This window comes from Sus scrofa, chromosome 4 (assembly GCF_000003025.6).
Source record: "Sus scrofa isolate TJ Tabasco breed Duroc chromosome 4, Sscrofa11.1, whole genome shotgun sequence".
In the NCBI taxonomy this organism is placed as follows: Eukaryota; Metazoa; Chordata; class Mammalia; order Artiodactyla; family Suidae; genus Sus; species Sus scrofa.
In genome coordinates this window covers 101,715,255-101,736,467 of record NC_010446.5, presented here as the reverse complement: position 1 = coordinate 101,736,467, position 21,213 = coordinate 101,715,255, and the positions used below count along the sequence as shown (strand labels likewise).

The window sequence follows — 21,213 nt, the reverse complement described above, 5'->3', positions numbered from 1 at the left end:
TCCTGCAAATATACAAACAAGGAGAATCAGCCCCTTTTCCTTTTCTTTCTTTTTTATTATTATTAGTAGTAGTATTATTTTTGCTTCTTAGGGCCGCACCCACGGCACATGGAGGTTCACAGGCTAGGGGTCAAATTGGAGCTATAACTGCTGGCCTATACCAGAGCCACAGCAATGCAGGATCCAAACCACATCTACAACCTACACCACAGCTCACAGCAGTGCCAGATCCTTAACCCACTGAACGAGGCCAGGGATTGAACCCGCAACCTCACAGTTCCTAGTTGGATTTGTTTCTGCTGCACCGCGACGGGAACTCCACCCCTTTCCTTTTCTAACATGGCACGCTTCTGCTTAGCTACCACGCATGACCCTTATTCAATCTCAACAGACTTGTGATGACAATAAAATCTCGTGTTAAGGTTCTTGCTAACTTATTGACTACTTAAGTTTAATTTATGATGCCCATTAGAGGTTTTTTTTTTTTTTTTTTTTTTTTTTTTTTTTTTTTTTTAATAGCCCTGGGCCTGTGCTTCCCTAGAAGTATCTCCTGTGCATTATTTGTGTATGGGTGATGGGTGTCCATACAAATACACTCACGTGAAACACTAATAGCACTTTTAAATGTTAACATTTAAGTATTCCCAAAGGAGCAAAGAAAAAAGTTAATTTTCTGGAGAGATTTGAAATCCAAGGTTTAATCTACAGTTGTTTCTATTTCGGGATCTGTATTATGTCATTTAAAACAAGAAGAGGTAAGAAGACAGGGGTTGGGGAAGTGGAAAACGATGGGGAGGAGTGGTCAGAGATCAAGCAGCAGGTGAGGTGTTGGCACACTGAGGGCGAGGTCCGACCGCAGGGTCCTGGCCGGGTGGGAGGCTGCAGCGCTGCCTCATGTGCTCCTTCAGGTGGGGGAGTGTTTCTATACTTATGTGCATTTCTCACCACTCCATGCCCAAGTCTTGGCACAGAGCAGGTACTTGGCATTTGCTGAGTGCTTATATGAATGTCCTCCCTCAGCTTCTTCTGAAAGTGCCGCTGGCACAATTTCAGGGCTTAGAATGGGCAGGCCTATGATCCTGCCCCCGGAGTCCCCATTTTGATCTCTCCTGCTGCTTCTGCTGCTCACAGCCGAGAGGTTGCACAGCTTCAGGAACCACATGCACGTATGTAGAATGGGGTGTGAATAGAGACCCCAGAGTTGGGCACCTCACAGCTCTGACTGTGCCCTAGGTGCCTCCTGGGAGCATGCCCTGGCCGCCATGGGCACAGCCTCTGGGGTTAGCAGATTGGATTTGTGTGTTCACATGCTTCCCTGTTGTCACTCACTCACAAATGCTCCTCTCTACAGTTCTGTGCTGCTTTCTCTTATCCCTTTGTGAATTGACCCCCCTCTTCCTCCCGCAGTACCTTTTTCCTTTTTCCCTCAGCATTCCTAACCTGTTTCTGTAAGTATCACAAACGCCAAGAGTATCTGGGAACCTTAAAGTTGAAGACATTCACTTTATTGAGGTTCTAACGGAAGGCCTTAGAGTTATGGCTCTTGGAGAAATGAAGGATAAATATGATATTTTGGGCACACACTTTTTCAATTACGGGCAGCTCAAACCCAGTATTGCTCCTCATCCATCTCAATCTGAAGGCTGTGGGGAGGCTGCTCCTAAACATCTTTGCACACTTAATCTCAAACCCCACTCGTGCAGCTTCTAAATTTTTTAAGATTAATCAAATCTAAGTCTTGCAAAGTGCACACTCTGATTTATATGAGTTTTGGCAAACAGGCACACCGAATAAAAACTTCCTTAGTTGGAAATGACAGCGTTAGGGGAATGAAGGCTGGAGAATCATACAGGGCACCCTATTTTGATGAGCCAGTGGCAGCTCCTGGAACTCCGTTAAAGGATTCTTACATTGGTGTTGTGCTAAGGGCAGGAGCCTCCAGGTAACAAGCAAGGATTGGTGTGTTCTCAGATTTATTTTTGAGCTCTGGTTCCCATGAAGGAAAACCTGAGAAAATCTAGCCTGAGAGAGATTGGCACCAAGGTGTGCAGGATTCTGTGGCAGGGGCTGGAGGCGAAGGGCGAGAAGCTGGAATCAGCTTTGGTTCAGGAGCTCATCTTCTAGAAAGATGCCCAACTGCCCAAAATCTGGGGCCCAGAGGGGTCAGTGAATTCAGACTTGACGCAAGCCATTGCTATTCAAGACAGTTCAGCGTAATGAGTCAATATGGCAGCAGTCAGTGTAGGATAGTAACATCCAGTTAGGCTTTGTTCCGTGTTCGTGCTTCTGGTCACTGTTCCATTGTAAGCGTTTCCCTGCGGGAGTTAACCTTGATCTTGGCCTTAATCTTCAGCAAACTTAAGCTTGTCCCATAAGACCACTGAAAATTGAAGCCTTTTGATTGGTAGTGCCCCATCCCCCCTCCCCCGCCATAGGAGGGAAATGGACAAAATCAGGCTGGCTAAGTGAGCTGGGGCTGTAGGCGGAGTGCCAGCCCATTAGGGACATATTCAGGAGCAGATGGGAGAAGCTCAGTCAGAGGAATTGGGCCTTCTGATGGGAGACAGGAATACCTATGTCTTGTCAGGCTCAGCATTGAGATGTGGTGCAAATGGATAGAATAAGACAGGGTCTGGGCCTACCGGGTAAGGGTTTGAACCCCTGGAAAAGCACTGGTCTTTGTCAGACTGGCTTCCAAACTGGGTGATGCTGGGCACTGCCGCTACTGGGAAGGAAAGGAAGAACTCTTCCTTTTTAATACATGTGTCAAAGGAGCGATACCCTTGGTGAAAACAGAAAAGGGTTTAAAATGAACATCTAGGAAACAATTATTTAACATAAACACTGGACAGTAGCTGGTAGGAGTTACTTTACATTGTCTTTTAAGGTCTTTTGTAATACATGACTAGATTCTTTCAACCCATCACAGGCACTAAAATTATTTTCTGAAGAGATGGCGAAATATCGGAGTAAAATCATGCACCTTCTTACATAAAGGCAGCAGGAAAACAGATCACAGTTTAACCTGGTGTACCAGGTGCTTGGCCTGCCTTTGCAGAGTTCTTTGCTCTCTGAGAAATACGATTAACATGCAGAAAATTACAGGGACAGGTATAAGCCAGATGATGAGTGCTGTGCAGATGCAGACAGATGAGTGATAAATGAGGTTCATGATCACAGGGAAAGGGCTAAAGGACTCAAAGACAAGTGGGATATCATTGGCAGGGGAAGAATGAGGGTGACAACAGAGAGGCACAGAGTGTTTATGGGCACTGGTGAGATGGTCCTTAGCAGAGGGAGGTTAGAGCAGGCATGGATGGAAAAGAAAGGAGGGATGGCTTGATTTGTAGTCTTTCACTCTGTCTGGTCCAGAAGACCCACTGGAAATTTGGAAAGCTCTCCAGCCACTTCTGAAGCTTCAGATCCACTCAAGGGCAAAGTCAAGAATACCTAATGAAACCATTCAGTGTTCAGGTCTGATCATGAAATCTAGGTCAGTAAAGCAAAATGACTTTGGCCTAAAATTTGGTTGAGGTTGGCAGACTTTTGCATTTTCCCCCTCCAGTTGCCACATTGTTCTGTCATTAACAATAGCGATAGGAGCAATGATAATGGGAACAAACTCTTACTCCATGTAGCAGGCACCATGTTAAGCTCTCTTAATATACTGACGCATTTAATTTTCATATCAACCTGGTGAAGTAGTTACAAGAATTATTCCTCATTTTTAGGTGAGGTAGCTGGAGCACAGACAGTTCCTGCTTTAACTGCTGCTTTCCCTGCCTCTTATAAAGTGCCAGTAGGATGACCACAGTGTAATACTATGGCAGGGCCTGCCCACAGGGGCTTTGTTTGGTTTTGCTTTTTTTTTTTTTTTTTTTTTTTGGTCTTTTTTATTTTAGAGTTACACCTGCAATATAAGGAGGTTCCCAGACTAAGAGTCAAATCAGAGTTGCCCCTGCCAGTCTACAGCCACAGCCACAGCCATGCTAGATCCAAGCAGTGTCTGTGACCTACACCACAGCTCATGGCAACGACGGGATCCTTAACGAGGCCAGGGATCAAACCTGCATCCTCATGGATGCTAGTCAGATTCGTTTCTGCTGAGCCACAGTGGGAACTCATGGATTTGCTTTTAATTATTATTGTTATCATTTGTTCTTAGGTACCTTGAGCCCTCCCAGAGAGGTATTTGAAACTGGTGCCTGATCAGAGCATTGCTTCTTTCCGGACAGAGTCGGGGGTTGTATGCTGCAGAGCTGTCACCTATCCTGCTCTGGACCTTGCATTCCACAGTTGGAGTTGGCTTCACTACCAGGTGTTGGTTACCGTGGTACACTCCACAAGGTCAGGCTTCAAAGTACATATGCCCTTGACCAGAAAACATGACATTTAATCACCCTAGTTCACAGTTCTCTTCACGTAGTTATATCAATCTTTAAAGAATTCCCATTTCTCAAGTGTTATTGTATGTTTAAGAGCAGGGCATGGTAGGTGCTGTCAGGGATACAGTGGTAAAAAGGACTCTGACCTCATTCTCAATGCTCTGGGGCAGGCAGAGTATATGCAAATATTGTAATGACCAAAAGGCGTTCTTCCAGAACCAATTCTGTTGTTGTTGGATAATTTTTGGAGCTTTGAATACATGCAACTCCGTAAGCATTTATTGCATGTTTATCTACTCAATAAATGTCCCAGGTGCTGGGATAGATTCTGAAGATACAAAGGTGAAAAAGCTTCTGTTCCTGTCACCGTCTGTAGTCTGATTTGAAGCTGTGTGAACACACTCTAAGGAAGCCAGAGGTAGGGAAGGAGTAATTCTGCCTGGTGTGAGGCTAAGAGGAAGGCTTTCTAGAGAGGGCAACAGTTGAGCTGGACCTTGAAAGTTTTATGGGACATCACTGGACTAGAAGAGGGGGAAGGATACTTTTAGGACAGGAAAAGGTGAGCAAACCCACAGAGGCACAGAGAGAACATGACATGTTTGGTTAATGGGCTTTACAGGGCTGGAAAGGGGGTCTGGAACCAAACTGTGAAAACTGTGGCTTTTAACAGCCATAGTACAGTGTTGGAAGAGGCTGGGGAATCACATAAAAATTGTGCAGCCAGTTCCTGAAATAGTCAATACTGAACTTAATTCGATTCTGGTGAGTGCCTTGAAAAGCTAACAGATTTTAGAGTCAAAGGGCTAGGCTTGAATCCCATTCTGTTGGTTATAAGCCCTGTGACCTTGACCCGCTTATTTAACCTCAGCTGTAAAAGGGGGCTAATAGGTCTCTCAGCCTTACAAAGTCATCATGAGAACAGAAGCAGACGTTAGAGAAAAATGGTTTCTATACTGTCAAGCACTGTGCTAATGTTAATTACCTGTGTTGTTATTTGGTACCAAAAAAAAAATAAAGAGATGCTGGGCAAGTGTCCATTTGTTTAATAGCCTCTCTGTGTTGTAGGGAAATTCTTGGTTTTTCAGCAGTGTAAAATGCCAGTGGTTTGCTTTCCACATGCTCTGAAAACCCTGATTAGCTGTGATGCTTCTAAACTTGGTATACAGCCTAGCATATACAAGGGCAAAGGGAAGCTAGCATTTTCTGTGTACTTTCCTGTGCCAAACACTTAAAAAACATTGTCTCATTTACTCTTCACTATAACTTTGAGTAGTTGTTGTCCGCATTCTACAGATTCAGAAATCGGTGTTGAGAGTTTTTTCACTTGTCCAGGTTAATTAGGAAGTTGCCAAATGTGGATTTGAGAGTCTTACCTATGTTGCCATGCTTGTTCCACTTCACTGTGCTGTACAGAGCATATAGTTGATGCTTAAAACCAAACAGACCCACCTCTTTTTTTCTCTGGTAACTCCCCCAACCTCTTGCCCCAGATGAGGGGACTCCCGTGCTTGTAATGCGTGGCTCTTTGACCACAGCCAATTGGACCACTTCTGATTCAAGCTGAACGGGTCACATTCCTCTTTCTGAAATTTGTAATTGGGACATTCAGCACCTGAGACAATCATCTGTGGGAACCAGGCATAAAGGATAAGCAGAGTCAGGGCTTGAGCCCACAGCCTGGCACGCCAAACTGAGATGCAGGCTTAAGGATGGGGAGCAGTTCCCACACGTCAGGAGAACATGATGTCATGGGAGAAGGATGGAGCTGCATGAACAGGGGCAGAGACTGCAGAACCTGTGCCCATGAAGGGTTGTCTTAACCCCTAGCGCCTTTCCAGTTTCCAGCTGCAATTCACTTGAGAGCCTTATATCCTTCCAACCATCTCTTTCTTTGTTTCAACTGGCTGGTCCTGCAGTCAAACAGCCTTGATCAATTAAGCACATGGTAAATTCTTACAGAATGATGGGCTAACTTGCCTATCTTTTATCACTTCTCCAGATGTTTTCATCCTGAACACCACCTACTACACTTCATTGATGTCACTGTAATTCTTTGGTCTGTAGGTCATTCTTGCCAGTTTGGTCCTTGGGCCATTGTTCTGGAAGAATGAATCAATAGCAGAAATCACTCACCCAAGAAAGGTGGCAGGATATTGAAACAGAGGTATTGATATAATATGCTTGGGGGTGTCAGGCTATTTTAGATGGTCTGAATACCTGTAAACAAATTATATAATGTCTGTAAAATCTGTGTGATGCTTTATTTCAATGTATTGTAAAAATTAATTTTGTTAAAGGCTAGGATGTTTAGCTCCACTTTTAATAGTAACATAAAGCTTTTTACATAAAGTAGAAAGGACGCACACTGAAAAACAAAGAACAGTCTTCCATGTTGACTAGAGAAAAAGTAGTGACTCTTCCAGAGAGGTTGTGGGCAGGAAAAATAACACCCTTTATTTGACCTGACCAGCATAGTGTCCGGAGCAAAGCAGCACTGCAGCTCCGCTTGCTACTTTCCTCATTCCTTCACTCAGGTCTGAGCACTGTTGACACTATATAGTGAGTCCCCATTAACCACAAATAACGTAATCAACAGCATCTGCTGCTCTGCCCTGGTCCAGCCACCAGTGTTCTGCTGCTTAGTGGGTAGAAGAAAGTAGGAACCGTTGATGCTGCCTGAGCAGGTGGAATCCATGTCTTCTGGGACTTAAACACCTAGGAGGCAACTGACTCTTCCATATTTGGGTTTCAAAATAAAATCTCTAAATTAGATAGAGATATAATTTAAAACTGGAATGATCAAGTGGTTCAAATGATCAGTGTCTGCTGTTTACAACAGCCAAGACATGGAAACAACCCAAGTGTCCATCGATAGATGATTGGCATAAGAAGATGTGGCATATATATGTATGTGTGTGTGTGTGTATACACACACTATAGCATATTATCCACAAAAAAGAGTGAAATATCGCCATTTACAGCAACATGGATGAACCAAGAGAATATTATACTGAGTGAAGAAAGTCAGACAGAGAAAGAGAAATACTGTATGATATCACTTACATGTGGAATCTAAAATATGGCACAAATGAACCTATCTACAAAACAAAAACAGACCCACAGATGTAGAAAACAAAGGTGTGGTAGCCAAAGGGGAGAGGGAGGGAAAGAGAGACAAAATAAGGAGTATGGGATTCACAGATACAAAGTACTGTGCATAAAATAGATAAGCAACAAAGATTTACTGTATAGCACAGGAATTATATTTATTCTCTTGTAATAACCTATAATGGAATATAATCTGAAAAATATAACTGAATCATTTTGCTGTACATCTAAAACTAACACAATATTTTAAATCAACTATACTTCAATAAGAGAGAAAAAAAAGATCAGTGGGAAACAGAAAAGACAGTTTCCCCAGAAATACTTAGGAAAGGAGGCACTAGAAAGAGTAGGCTCTGGTTTGGAGGGTGTTGGCCTACAGATGGGTTGTAGAGCTAGGGGCAGGACTAGAGAAGGATCCCCCAGCATTCCTTATCAACTGCAAATTGCTTTGTCGGGCAGTGTCCCCACTCGGAATCAATAAGCAGTTCTCAGCGGATAGTCTTTCAAGCCTAGAAAAGTGTGGAAGCAATCATACCCTAGGGGAGTTTCCATGTTGTCCCAGGCAAGCTGAGGTAGAGAATGAAAGCTGCCCTAGAGAGCGCAAGAGAGAGGAAGGGAAACAGCTGTGAGCATCTCTGGATGGAAGAAGCCTGTGTAGACACACACAGGGTGAGGGAGAGAAAAGGAGTGGGGGATGGGACAGCAGGGAACAGCGCAGTTCCACCTACTCATCCTGAAGACATAATGGTCTTCCTTAAAAACAAAAACAAAAACAGGAACTGGTTCATCCTGTATGAAAATTCGTTTTTAGCAGGTGAGTAAGCAAGTCAGGCTTTAACTTAAAAAATAAAACTCTCCACCTTTACTGTTCCCTGTCTCATCAATGTGGGCTTGACAGTGCATGGTACTGTAGCAGACAGTTTAACACTGCATCCCCTGTATTTAATTTGTACCTAGTTTAGGATTGAATGAAACTGAACAAACAGATCCAAAGATGGGAATATGGTCTTTATTGCTGCGCTTTCATGTGGGCTAGAGGATGGTCGGTCTGTAAAGCAACCAAGATGATAGGAACATATGTTGGGAAACTAATTTAAAAGAAATGTGGGAAAAGGGAAGATAGCTGCCACCTATTGTGCTGTACATCTCCTGAACCTTTTTGAGTCTTTGTTTCCTCATCTGATAAATTAGGATAATAATACCCATAGGCTTGTGAAAAGAAGATTATGCAAGGGCATACAACAGGGCTTGACCTAGAGTACCAGATACTGGACAGATAAATGTTGGTTCACTTTCTCTGGCAGATCACCTCATTCTCTAGTGAAGCATTTTTGACTGCAATGCAGAAACGTGTTTCATGTCACCTGAGGCAAATAGGGTGTTGGTGATTAAATCTAAGTTTTCTTTTCTTCCACGTCAAGGGACAAGAGTTAAATTAGGAGGGCAGGTATTTTGTGTCTTGCTGTGTCAGAGAGTCATTGATTGTGGGAGGGTTGGGGGACAGGGAGCACGATGGCTATTCTGATGTCTGTTATTCATACACTAGATGGTTGCCAGGCAAGTGAAACAACTACGTTTTCTGGTGTGGTTTACTTATCGCTAGTCTATAGAATGACAGCCTTAGGGAGGTTACCAAACGAAATTCAACAGTAAGTGCCCATGCTTCTTGGATACCATGCTAGGCATTTTCAAATGCAGTATCTCCTTTGCATCTCAAACTGACTCTAGGAAGTAACATCTCCATTTTATGGAAGGAAGACCACAACTGAGAGAGATTGATTTGCCTGCAGACTTATTACTGTCAACCCTTGTACCCTGAGACTAGAGCTAAATATTGAGCCTGTGTTCCCTGTGAACTGGTGGAGGGTGAAGGAAAGAAGAAAGAGTAAGAACCAAGTCTGTCTGTATTGATTGGAACTTCTTATTGCTTCTGCTGTGTAGATCTCTGCAGTGTTCTTAGGCAACCTCTGGAGGAATCCAGCACCCACGGAATGTCTCCTGCCACCCCACAGCACGTTCCTGGAGCTTCAATTTGGAGGTAAGCCACAGCCCACTCTGCATGCCTCTGTAGAGGCTACTCACGAAAGGGATGCTTTCAGAATTAACTTTATTTAATTGATAAGTTTCATTTCATTGTCAAATGGACATGCCCAATTTATCCATGAGCACTCCTCTAGGGAGGGGACAAGTTGTAGGATGCTTTATAGGGGTGTTGGTACTTTATATTATTGCTATTCTTCAGTGATAAAAGAAACCGCCACTTCCTAAACATTTGCTGGCTGTGGACCAGCTTTTTACATATATCATCTCGTTTAATTCTCACAACAATTCTGTAAAGTTCATATTATCACTCTTATTTTATAGACAAAAACGGTTCAAGGAGGTTAAGAGGCTTGCCTAAGGTCACAATAGGTGACAAAGCAGCGATGCACGATGCCCTCTTTTTAGTACTCAGGCATGTGGTCTTTCCGCCTCACCAAAGAGTCTTTCAAATAATTAATTTCTGCATCAAAATGAGCCATGAAGCCTGGGCTCTGGGATTTCAAGACTGCCACTCTCCTAAGTGAAGTTCTCCCTCTATGAAGTTAACTTTCATCCCCTCAACCTCTACACTGAGATAAATTAATGGATCAAAGATAGAAAAATGATTTCTGTCCCTTTCAATGCATCACCCAAGTTTATGATCCCGAAACCAGGGCATTCCTGGATTTAGTTTTGAATTGTTCTTCATCTTCCACCATGGATGCTAACAAAATTATTGTCTTTCTTCCTAATGTTTCCTGTATTCACTTCTTGCCATCTAACCCCACTGTCACCACTCTCCTGTATGATTTCAATAGTTTCCTAACTTCTTGCCTCTAGGCTTTTGTATTCTAAATCTTGCTGCTAGCTCAATCTTTCCAAAACATCATTTTGTAAATGTCAGTTCTCATTCAGAAACATTCCGTTGATACGATACAGTGAATGACATGCTATGGAAAAAAATGTTCACAATATGCTATTAAATGAAAAAAAAGTTACAAAGTACGCCCAGTGTTAATACAGGTAATCTATATGTGGTGAAATCATGGATGGCTTTTTTTTCCTCATTCAGTGCTCTTAACTTTTTTGCAATAAATGTTATTCTTATAAGATAAAAAAACTAGACATTATAGTAAAAAATAATGAAAATCCTCTTTTACACAGGATAGCGTAAAAGAGAACAATAATGAGATTCTATTCCTTTTTTAAATTGCATATATTTGACATATAACATTGTGTAAGTTTAACGTGTACAACCTGTTAGTTTGATATGTTTATATACTGTGGTATTATTGCCTTTGTAGATATCTTTACCACATTAGATAATTATAGTACAATATTGTTGTCTATATTATACTTGCACGTGATCACCATGACTTTTATTACTCATTGCAAGCTTTTGCCCTTAAACAACATCAATCTTATCTCCCAAGATTCCATTTTTTTATCATTCATCTGGCAAAAAAAACACAACAGAGTTCTAATAGCCAGTGTTGTCAAGGGTGAGGGAAGGGGTGTGCTCAAGCACTGAAGGCGGGGAAGTAAACGGAGATTTTGTGAGAGAACGTGCAGGATTCATCAAAGTGAAACATTTGCATGAGCTTTCACCTGGCAATTCTACTTTTAGGAACCCACCACAAAGAAAGATGGTTCTCAAAGTCTTATCTGGACCAATAGCAGTAGCAGTGCCTGAGCAAATTTTCAGGTGCCACTTTTGACCTACTAACTCAGAAACTGTGGGAGTGGCATCCAGGATCTGTGTTTTAACAAGACCTCCAGATAATCCTGATGAATGGTTAGATTTTAGAGCCACTGCAGGAAATACTCTTCCTAAGGAAGTAAAAAACTAGACATTATAGTAAAAAATAATGAAAATCCTCTTTTACACAGAATAGCGTAAAAGAGAACAAAGGCACAGAGCAGCTAAACAATGATATACATCACTACCTTATTTGTAATGCTGTAAAATTTAAAACAATCTGTGTATTCAGTAGAGAAATTGCTAAATAGCTTCTGTTAATCTACCCTGTGAAATACTATGCACTGGTTAAAGAGAAAAATTACTAGCATGGAAAGATCATTAGTTCACATGGCTTAGCTTAAAAAAGAGGTAATTTGCAGAAATAAATATCTATCAAATTATTAATCACAGTATATATTGTTTACAAACAATAAATTCGTTTATTACTTATGTTAAAAGAAAAATCCTCCCGTTGGCTCCTGTAAGATAGAATTCAAACTTCTTAGCCTGACAAGGAATGTCCTTCATTATCTGCTTCCGACCTGATTCTCCAACCCCAGCCTGCTCACCCCCAGTATGTCCAAAAAGAAACTCTGTTTCTATCAAATTATTCTGAGAATGGCTTAATACTTCGTCTTATTTCCACTTTTAGTTGAGGAACCGAGAAACGTAAAAGGTGAGTGACATCTTCCCTATCTATGGTCACATGGCAGCATTTGAGCTTGGGTCCCTCTTGCCGTGTTCCAGTTCAAGTGCTTCTTCCACTCCCCCAAACTGGTTAGCGTGTCGTTCCCCAGTCTGGAATACACCACTTTGCCTTTGCTCATGCCATTTTCTTTTCTTATCATGCTCTGCATCAAGTCTTGTGTCCCCCATGAAGCCTTTCTCGGGAACCCTAGTCATTGGGGGATCATCCCAACACCCTACACCATGTAGTGAAACCATTCATCCGATACTGAGCCCCTCTCACCTGCTCTGCTCTGTGGCACTCTGGGTCTTTTTCCCCAAGGGGACTGTCACACCTTGGGGCATGGACTGCTCTGTTCTTTTTTTGTTCTTAGTAATTGATCTGCAGTAAATGGTTATAGTTGACGAAAATAATGGTGGATTTGTACTAACGTGTATTTACTATCAATTGGTCAAAGATTTCACTTAAATAACAGCAGGGACAGTGATCACAGAAGCAGGCTTCCAGCACACCAGTCCATGGAACTTAGGCGTTGTGTTAGGGATGCAAATGAGACGTCTCTAGGTCTATCTTTGCATATAGTTTTGATTTCTAAGTTATATAAATGTACTTATTCACAAAATAAAATTAAATGTGAAAAAATAAAACAAACTTTAAAATGTAATACAAACAAAAACAGGTGAATCAAGTTTTATGTCAAATTGATAACCTAACAACACAGAGAAAAGGATTCAAGTAAAATTGTGAACGTAGCACTCTCTGTGCAGTTTCTCAGTGGGAAATACTCTAGGGGTAAAAAGAACTTTAAAGAATTTTAATTTTTCTTAGTTGGTTGTTAATAATTATGGTCTTGGTATACTAATACTATTCTGTGTATATTGTTGGACAAAACAAATAACTAAATGTATTGATGTCATCATGGGGTAGGCAAAAGAATGCCCCCTTCCCAAGATGTCTGCACCTGGAACCTATGTTTACATGGAAGACAAAAACAAAAACAAAAAAACTGCAGATAGAATTAAGGCTAGTTCTTAATTCCTAATTTAGGGAGATTATTCCAAATTCTCTGTGCTCAGTGAAGTTACGTGGGTCCTTTAAAGTGAAAAGTGAAGGCAGAAGAGCAAGTAGGGAAAGGAGAGGCAGGGGAGAGACAAGTAGGGGGAGCACACAACCTGCCATGGCTGGTCTTGAAGATGGAGAGAGGGAGGTGATGCATGAGGTCACAAGGGGGTCAGGTGGCCTCCAGAAGCTGGAAACAGCCCTCAGCTGACAGTCAGTAAGGAAATGGGGACCTTAGTCCTACAGCCACAAGAAACTAAATACTGCCAACCACCTGGATGAGCAAGAAAACGGATTATCCCCTAGAGGCTCCAGAAAGCAACGGAGCCCATCCAGTACCTCGATTTTACCCTGATGAGGTTCATAGCAGCCTTTGACAGAAGTGTAAGGTAAACACGTGTTGCTTGAAGCTGTTAAATTTGTGGTAATTTATTATGGAAGTGTATTTGTTTCCTTATGCTGCCGAAACAAAGTACCACCAACTGGGTGGCTTAATAGAAATGTATTATCTTGCAGCTGTGTCCAAAATCAAGGTGTCACAGGCTTAGTGCCTTCTGAGGACTGTGAGAGAAGGATCTGATTTAGGTCTTTCTCCTTGACCTGTAAATTACCACCTTCTCCCCATATTTTCATATCCTGTTCCCTCTCTATGTGCCTCTGTGTCCAAATTTCCCCTTTCATGAGGACACCAGTCATTTCGGATTAGAGTCCTCCTTACTGACTTCATTTTAACTTCATTGTCTCTCTAAAAACCCTAGCTCCAAATAAGACCTCATTCTGTGAAACTGGGCATTAGGGAAACTCAGTGTGCGTGTATGTGTGTGTGTGTGTATTTATAAATTTATAAATTATATATTTATACATGTGTATGTATATCTATTATGTATTTCCCCCAACTATGTCAACTAAAAAGACCTAAAAGCAATAACCTTACTGCAGCAATGAGCACACTTTATACCCAGATCTTGATTTCTAAGTATCATTTCCTACTAAAGAAATTAGGGCTCTTTGAAGAAGTAACTGCTTCTGATTCTGGTGCAACGGAAATGTAAGTGAGCCTGGGGAATCTTGGTGTATCAGAAAGAAAGGAAATACTTAAAGATTAATGAGGTCATGTCAAAAGGACACAGGATTTTGCTTGAAGTGATTCCCACTGGCCAAGTTTGGAATAATTTGAACATCAAAAAGAAAATGACAGTAATGGACTATATAATCCATTGAAGTTTTTTGAAAAAAATCCCACGAGTTCATAATCATACTAACAAAGAAAGAACTAAAAAAAAAAAAAGATTCCACCTAATAAATGCAGAAAGAGTGATAGAATTAGAAAACCACTGTATTTTAGCCCTTCCTGTAATAATCAATTCAAGCAAGGATCATCAGCAGATGCTAACCACTGCGGGAAAGGTTTGGGGATAACAGGATGTTCACACAGCATCAATATATTTCCTCACAAATAATTTTTTTTGGTTTTGTTTTGCGTTTTAGGGCCGAACCCTCAGCATATGGAGGTTCCCAGGGTAGGGGTCCAATCAGAGCTACAGCTTAGGGCCTACGCCAGAGCCACAGCAATGCTGGATCCGAGCCACGTCTGTGACCTACACCACAGCTCACAGCAATGCTGGATCCTTAACCCACTGAGGGAGGCCAGGGATCAAACCCCAAACTTCATGGTACCTAGTTGGATTTGTTTCTGCTGCACCATGATGGGAACTCTTCCTTACAAATTATTAATTACAAAGGAGAAAAGGTTTGGTTTAGAGAAATTTTGTGGTTTCTACTTTAAATGATAAAACTGAACATCATCAGTCATGGAACAGTTTGACATTCATTTGAGCCTTTTGAAATGAGGCCCACCTTTGGATTATTTTTGCTTAAAAACATTTAACTTTAATGAACAACCATATAAACCCAGAATGTGGCACATTCTATGGCTAGTTGGTCTGGACCCTTAAAAAATGTTATGAAAGACATTTGGGGAACAACTTGGAAAATTTAATGGGGAATATATACTAGATAATGCTGTGAAATATGTTGCTAATTTTTCCCTTAAGTGTGATAATGATGTTGTGATTATGTTTGAGAATGTCCTTATTCTTAGGAGACACATGCTGAAGTTATTTGGTTCAGTGCCATGATATCTGCAAGTTATTTAAAATAGTTCAGGAAAAATATGGTATACAGGAACCAGCTCTTACCAGCTCCTGAGAGCAGATAAATATTCAGGAATTTTGCAAGCCATTTGTTAAACTAGTGGTTTAAAAATTAGCTTGAAATCAGTCATGGTGGGAGTTTTTACACCAAAGAAACTGGCAAATGCTATACCTTAGGGCTTCCTCCTCCCCCCACCCCCCCGCCCACCAGCACACCACTGTATACAGAATCAAATTTTAATAATTGGTGAAACAATTAAAGTGTGCCTTGTGTTCAGTATGAAGATTTTAAATTTGGGAAAAACAGAAAAGAAAAATCTTCCTTCGTGGGAATGTGGAAACCCCAGAGTGAACGGTATGGTGGAGAGAGGGCTCTTGGGGATCTTCCAGGTTAGACTCTGAGATATATCCACGTCCTCAGGTGGGCCGACTGGGCACCTTGGAGGCCAACCTGGTGCCCAAAAGGGAGCACAGTTGCCTGCTTTTGCTCAGGGGGCACAAGCCACTTCCCTTCCTTCCAGGCCCGGAGCTGGACTGCTGGGCTCCTATGCTGGTAGCTTGCCCAAGTTTACAAGATCCTGTAGGAAGCTTCTCATTTGAATTCTTTTGGTAGCTGAGGCTTGTGCGGTAACTGGGTGGCAGATTTCATTTTCCTTTCCTTTTCATTACTCCCTGTTTCTCTTCTTTGTCACATCCTCTCCTCTCTTTACTGGTTTCAATCAGGAATGCCCTCCCACCCCATGCCTAGTTCACTCACCTTCTAGAAGAATCTCAAGACCTGCCTCCTTTACCAACCTTCCCCATGATAACCTCTGCCCTTTTTTCTCATGCTTCATGGCACTGGTGTTTGTTTTATACCCTGACCTATTCTGTTCCAGAATAAATTGTGTGGCCCATTTAAAAAAAACAACAACAACAACAACAACAACAAAAAAACCTTTCTGGGGAGTTCCCATCGTGGCTCAGTGGTTAACGAATCCGACTAGGAACCATGAGGTTGCAGGTTCGATCCCTGGCCTTGCTCAGTGGGTTAAGGATCCGGCGTTGCCATGAACTGTGGTGTAGGTCACAGATGCGGCTCGGATCCCGAGCTGCTGTGGCTCTGGCGTAGGCTGGTGGCTACAGCTCCAATCCATCCCTTAGCCTGGGAACCTCCATATGCTGCGGGAGTGGCCCTAGAAAAGGCAAAAAGACAGTAAATAAATAAGTAAATAAATAAATAAAATTAAAAAAAAAAACTGATCTGCAAACTCTTAGAGGGCAGGAACTGGATTCGGTATATACTTGTAATACAAAAACACTCCTTTCCCAGCTAGAGGTTAGCCTAAAATATCCACTGGACTCGACTGAATTGCTTTCCTCTCCATCTCTTCTCAGTTCTCTTATTCTCTTTTTCCATTGTTTGCTCCTTCTCTTCCTCCTGTTTTGTTCTTCTCCTGTTTTGTCCCAGGCTCTGTTTGGCTTCTTCCTTTCCTCTTCTTTTCTCCCTCCGCTTGGCCCACCACGGCTGCCGTGGGGGGTGCCTCCTGACTCTGGACCTCTTCTCAGTCTCAGAGCTTCCCCTTGCTCACGGAATTTTAGCTCACCTAATTGTACTGCAAGAGAAAAAGCTGCCTCTGAAAAACAGATGCATCACGCACTATCCCAATTCAGTCTGTCTGTCCCCAGAGAGTCCCTGCTTGACAAAGGAAGCGGTGCTGGGGTGGCATGTAACCCTCAGACATCTGCAGCCCACATTTTTTTCCTCTCCCGTCCCCTCTCCACCCCCACCCCCCCGCCTCGAATTTTCTGGACTGATTCCTGTGGTAAAATCTCACACATTTTCTCAATCTGTATGCAAACCAGGTAGGATTGACAGCTGAAGAAAGCTGCATGTTGCCTGGGCTCAAAGTTATCTGTTCTCCCTCTAAGGGAAAATCTTTGAGCTCCGTGACAGTGCCTCAAAGCGATGGCCCTTGTCCCAGGCTCTGCCCTGGCCCAGGCGAGTGCCTGACCCCTGCTAATATGTGGGACCTTTGGCAGCACAGAGTGGGGGGAGGTAACCAGAGCCCCCCGCATGCCAGTGATTCATGTTCTCTGAAGGGATCAGAGTGTTATTAGAAACCTCGCCTGCCAAATGTGGGGCAAATGTAACCAATTTATTAATGCTCAAAAGCCAATGTGTGAAATTGGACCAAGAGGAGAGGGGCACCAGCCCCTTTCCCCACTTCCTGCTTTCCGGCAGTGGCAGAGGGAGGATGGTGGACAAAGAGTTCTGTCTTCTGCAGGAGGACATTGCTGTCCTAATCACATGTGATAGTGTCAGCAAGTATTCCTAGTTGAAGCTTCAAAGGGCTGGGAGGTAACTGCATCCACCATCCTCAGCCTGGCTGTGATGTCTCAGCCTGCAGCTCGCAGGTTGTAAAGTGTGTTGGGCAGGAAGGTGGGGAGCTTGGTCTTGGTCTCTCTCTGTCCCAGCTCTGCTTCTCACTATTGGGACCAGGTGAGAAAGGGGAAGTAAGAATGCACTTCCATTTGTGTTCACAGTGTCTCTCAATTTCTAAACCAATTTTTGCCCTGGTCACTTAGCCCTTTTCTATAAATGGTCTGAGATTGATCTCTCAGTGTTTCTTGGGCAATAGCAGTTTCTCTCTAGCAGAGAAGGTTCCTTCAGAGCAGTATGCTTCATTGCCACTGATTAGATAGGTGGTTGTGTTGAAGACATTACCTGTCACCATTTATTAAAGAGTTACTGCATGGTATGCCATCATTATATATGATCTCATTTAATCCCCACACTGATACCCTCGAGATGTAAGTATTGTTATTCTTGATTTTCACTTGAGGAAATTGAGCTCAGGGTGTTAATGAACTTGCCCAAGATTATAGGTTTCAGTGGACAGGATTCAAGCCTGTGTCTATTTAACTATGTTTTTTACCACCTGAGTTTAAGAAGTGGAAATCCCACAAAATTCCTGGGTAATGTGTTGGAATAGTCAAGAAGCAAATATGGGAAATTTTCTTGCTAAAGCTGCCTTGGAAGTCTCATATTTCAGATTATCAATTTTCAAAGAATCAGTTTACTATAAAAACAATGAACACACATTTCATAGGAGAATAAATCTATAGTTATTCAGAGAAACTTTAGAAACTTGTAAGATGTCAGACTTGGAGGTTGGCATCCTTATGTATAATTATGTATAATTATGAGGTGAGCAATTGTTTTATATTCGTAGCTATTTAAATTCTGTCTAAATGGGCTAAATTTATTCATTTGGTAATGTGTCACTACGTGTCACGTCTCAACACCAGAGGCAACATAATGTCTAATAGGGAAGTCTGATTAGTAAATCTTGACTTGTTGTCTTGTCAATAGTTCTCTTATGAAGGATAACACTTGTTTACTGAAGATAGAATTTTTAGTTGAAAACAAACTTGATTATTAGAAGATGCTGATAGAATCTCCTGTGCCTGCATGCTATTAAGTCCACAAGTTCTTTTCTTCTGAAATGTGCTTGATGCATTACAGTGCCATGCTCTGATTGGCATGATGTGCCTAAAGGGCGGAGCTGCCTTCCACTTCTGGAGCTTTTTCTCTTCCTCCCCTTTCCACTGATAGTTTAACAAGTCCTGAGGCTGCTGTGTGTCATGAGGCAGAAATAGCTGTCTCCTCATTTGGGGGGTTATGGGGGAAGGAAGGTCAATTCCAGTATCACTGAGATCTAGAGGCAAAGTCCAATCTTAATTTTGAATTTAAGTCCAGTCAAATTCCTCTTGCTCCTTTAGGTATCTAGAAGAGTGTCTGTATTTCATTCTTCCTCTTCTATAAGCTATAACTTCTCCAAATCTTCTTAGAAGAATAAATCACTCACTAAAAAATCTGTAAGCCAATGAAGTTATATTCATGTACTTGAACAATTTTTGAATGTCAGGAAAAAGTGAAAACAGCTTTTTTTTGTAATTTGGCAGCAGGAAAGGACCCTCCAGGGACTTGAAAATTGGGTTGATAATTGGCTAGTTCTCTGAGAGTTGAATTAGTAAAATTCATACTCAATGACAGTGATTAGCTGTCTAGTGTAAGGGAAATGATAACTCCCAAAACAATAATCGCAGTAATAAGAATGCAAAAGACTGACTATGTAAGTGTTAATCCAGCCAAAAGTTGAGCTAAAGATCCTCCCAAGGAGACATGGCTGAAATGTAGGTATAATTTACTAAGAGGAAATGGAATGGAATATAGTCTCTTCTATCTGGAGAATGACTATAAATAGAGACTGGACACAAAGGATAAAAAGGGAAAATCTAGAGTGTCGATCTTAATCTTTTAGAGGCTAAGCACCCTTTCTAAATGGCTCTGCTTTGTGATGTTCTTAGTAAAAGTTTTCCTGTAGTGAAGGTTCCCTCACTGGCACCCTATAAGCCAAGTCTGGCCCACAGACAAGGTTTGCTTGGTCTACACTGTATGGACTTACAGTATTTTTTAAAGTTGTCAACTAATATCACATAGAAAAATCTAGGATTCTAGCTTTTATTGGAACTGGATTGGCTAAGCTGGCAACAATGGGCTGGAGTTATAAAGTGGCAGCTGCTCCCTTTAGAAAGAGGTATACTCTCCAGTTTGCCCCAATCTCCACTACTCCCCATCATACCTGCTCCCTGACCTGCTTTACTCATCTATGTTACACCCTTCCGAGCCTCTTGGGTTTTGAGTCTGTGACCCCCCTAGTGGGTAAACTGGCCTTCAGCTACTTGAGTTGAAATTAACTCCTTAAGATGCTGAGCTCTCCTTGTTCTGATTCCATGCTCAGCATGCAACCTTGTGAGAATCTGGCTTCCCATGTAATTTGCCTGTAAAGAAAGAATGCATTGATCTTCTGCCCTGAGCATCTTGTTCTATATGAGGAGGTGCAGAGAGTAAATTTTAAAAGGTTTTGGCTTTGGAGTCAGACAGGTCTGGTTCCAATTCCAGCACTGACACTAACTAGATAAGGTCACCACAAGGCCTCTTGGCACCCTGCCACTTATCTTCTCCTGGAGATGTTGCATGGGTCACCTTGGGCCACATACCAGAATATTCAAATTGCAAAAACATTTTATGAGAAATAGATACCCCTAAGTCACAAATTACAGCAACCCAAAATCTAACCAGTCAACCAACTGACTTAAATTTCTCCAGAGATAGCAGACATTTGAAAAGAATAGAAAGCCGTTGATCAGAAACCCAGACTCTGTGATGGCTGTCTGTTCTAGAGTGCCAGAGAGGGAAATGGTGGCTAGAACTCAGACTTGTATACAAGTCTTAGTTCTTTCCCTTATTAACTAGGTAAACTTGAGAAAGTCATTGGCTGCTCTGCGTCTCCAAAATAAAAACTCCCTTCCTCCATATCTAATAGAAACTTTGTGAGTCCTAAGTAAAATAAAGTGGGAAAGATGCTGGGTAAACTGTAAGATGTATGGAATTGTCAGTATCAACACTTTTATAAGCCCCAGTGAACGTAAGAGTGCAAGTAGTGGGAGAAGAACCCAGGAGCCGACACCAGGAGTTTCTAGCCTGTCAGAGCAGCATTCACAACCTAAAGATGAGCGCCAGGCTCAGAACACCCATAACCTGGAGTGTACATCAAAGCCTGGAGTTCGTCTCTGGTTTGTGAAATAAAACAATACTCTCCAGTGATGATTAGGGTGGGGGGGAAAGGGTCTCACACACACTGTCGGTGGAAATATAAACTGAAACAAAAAAGGCAAATTGGCAGTACCTATCAAAATTTGAAATGTGTGCTCAGCAGTTCCCTTCTAGGAATTTATCCTGCAGAAACACTCTACGGTGGGCAAGAATACCTGTACAAGAATGTTCAAGGCAACATTATTTATAATATAAAATTAATAGTGGAGGATTTCCCGTTGTGGCGCATCGGAAATGAATCCGACTAGGAATCGTGAGGTTGCGGGTTCGATCCCTGGCCTCGCTCAGTGGGTTAGGGATCCAGTGTTGCTATGAGCTGTGGTGTAGGCCAGCAGCTATAGCTCCGATTAGATCCCTAGCCTGGGAACCTCCATATGCTACAGGTGTGGCCCTGA

The 21,213-nt window shown here is 42.2% G+C and overlaps 1 protein-coding gene across 1 annotated transcript in view; it reads left to right on the top strand.

Annotated features, from left to right (window-relative positions):
* HAO2 (hydroxyacid oxidase 2) overlaps positions 1 to 21,213 on the top strand; it is a 199,309-nt gene that overhangs the window by 51,351 nt on the left and 126,745 nt on the right. The window contains exon 3 of the mRNA XM_013988107.2: positions 9,435 to 9,531. The gene's annotated coding sequence lies outside the window, so the exon portion shown is untranslated. The remainder of the gene's footprint in view (positions 1 to 9,434; positions 9,532 to 21,213) is intronic.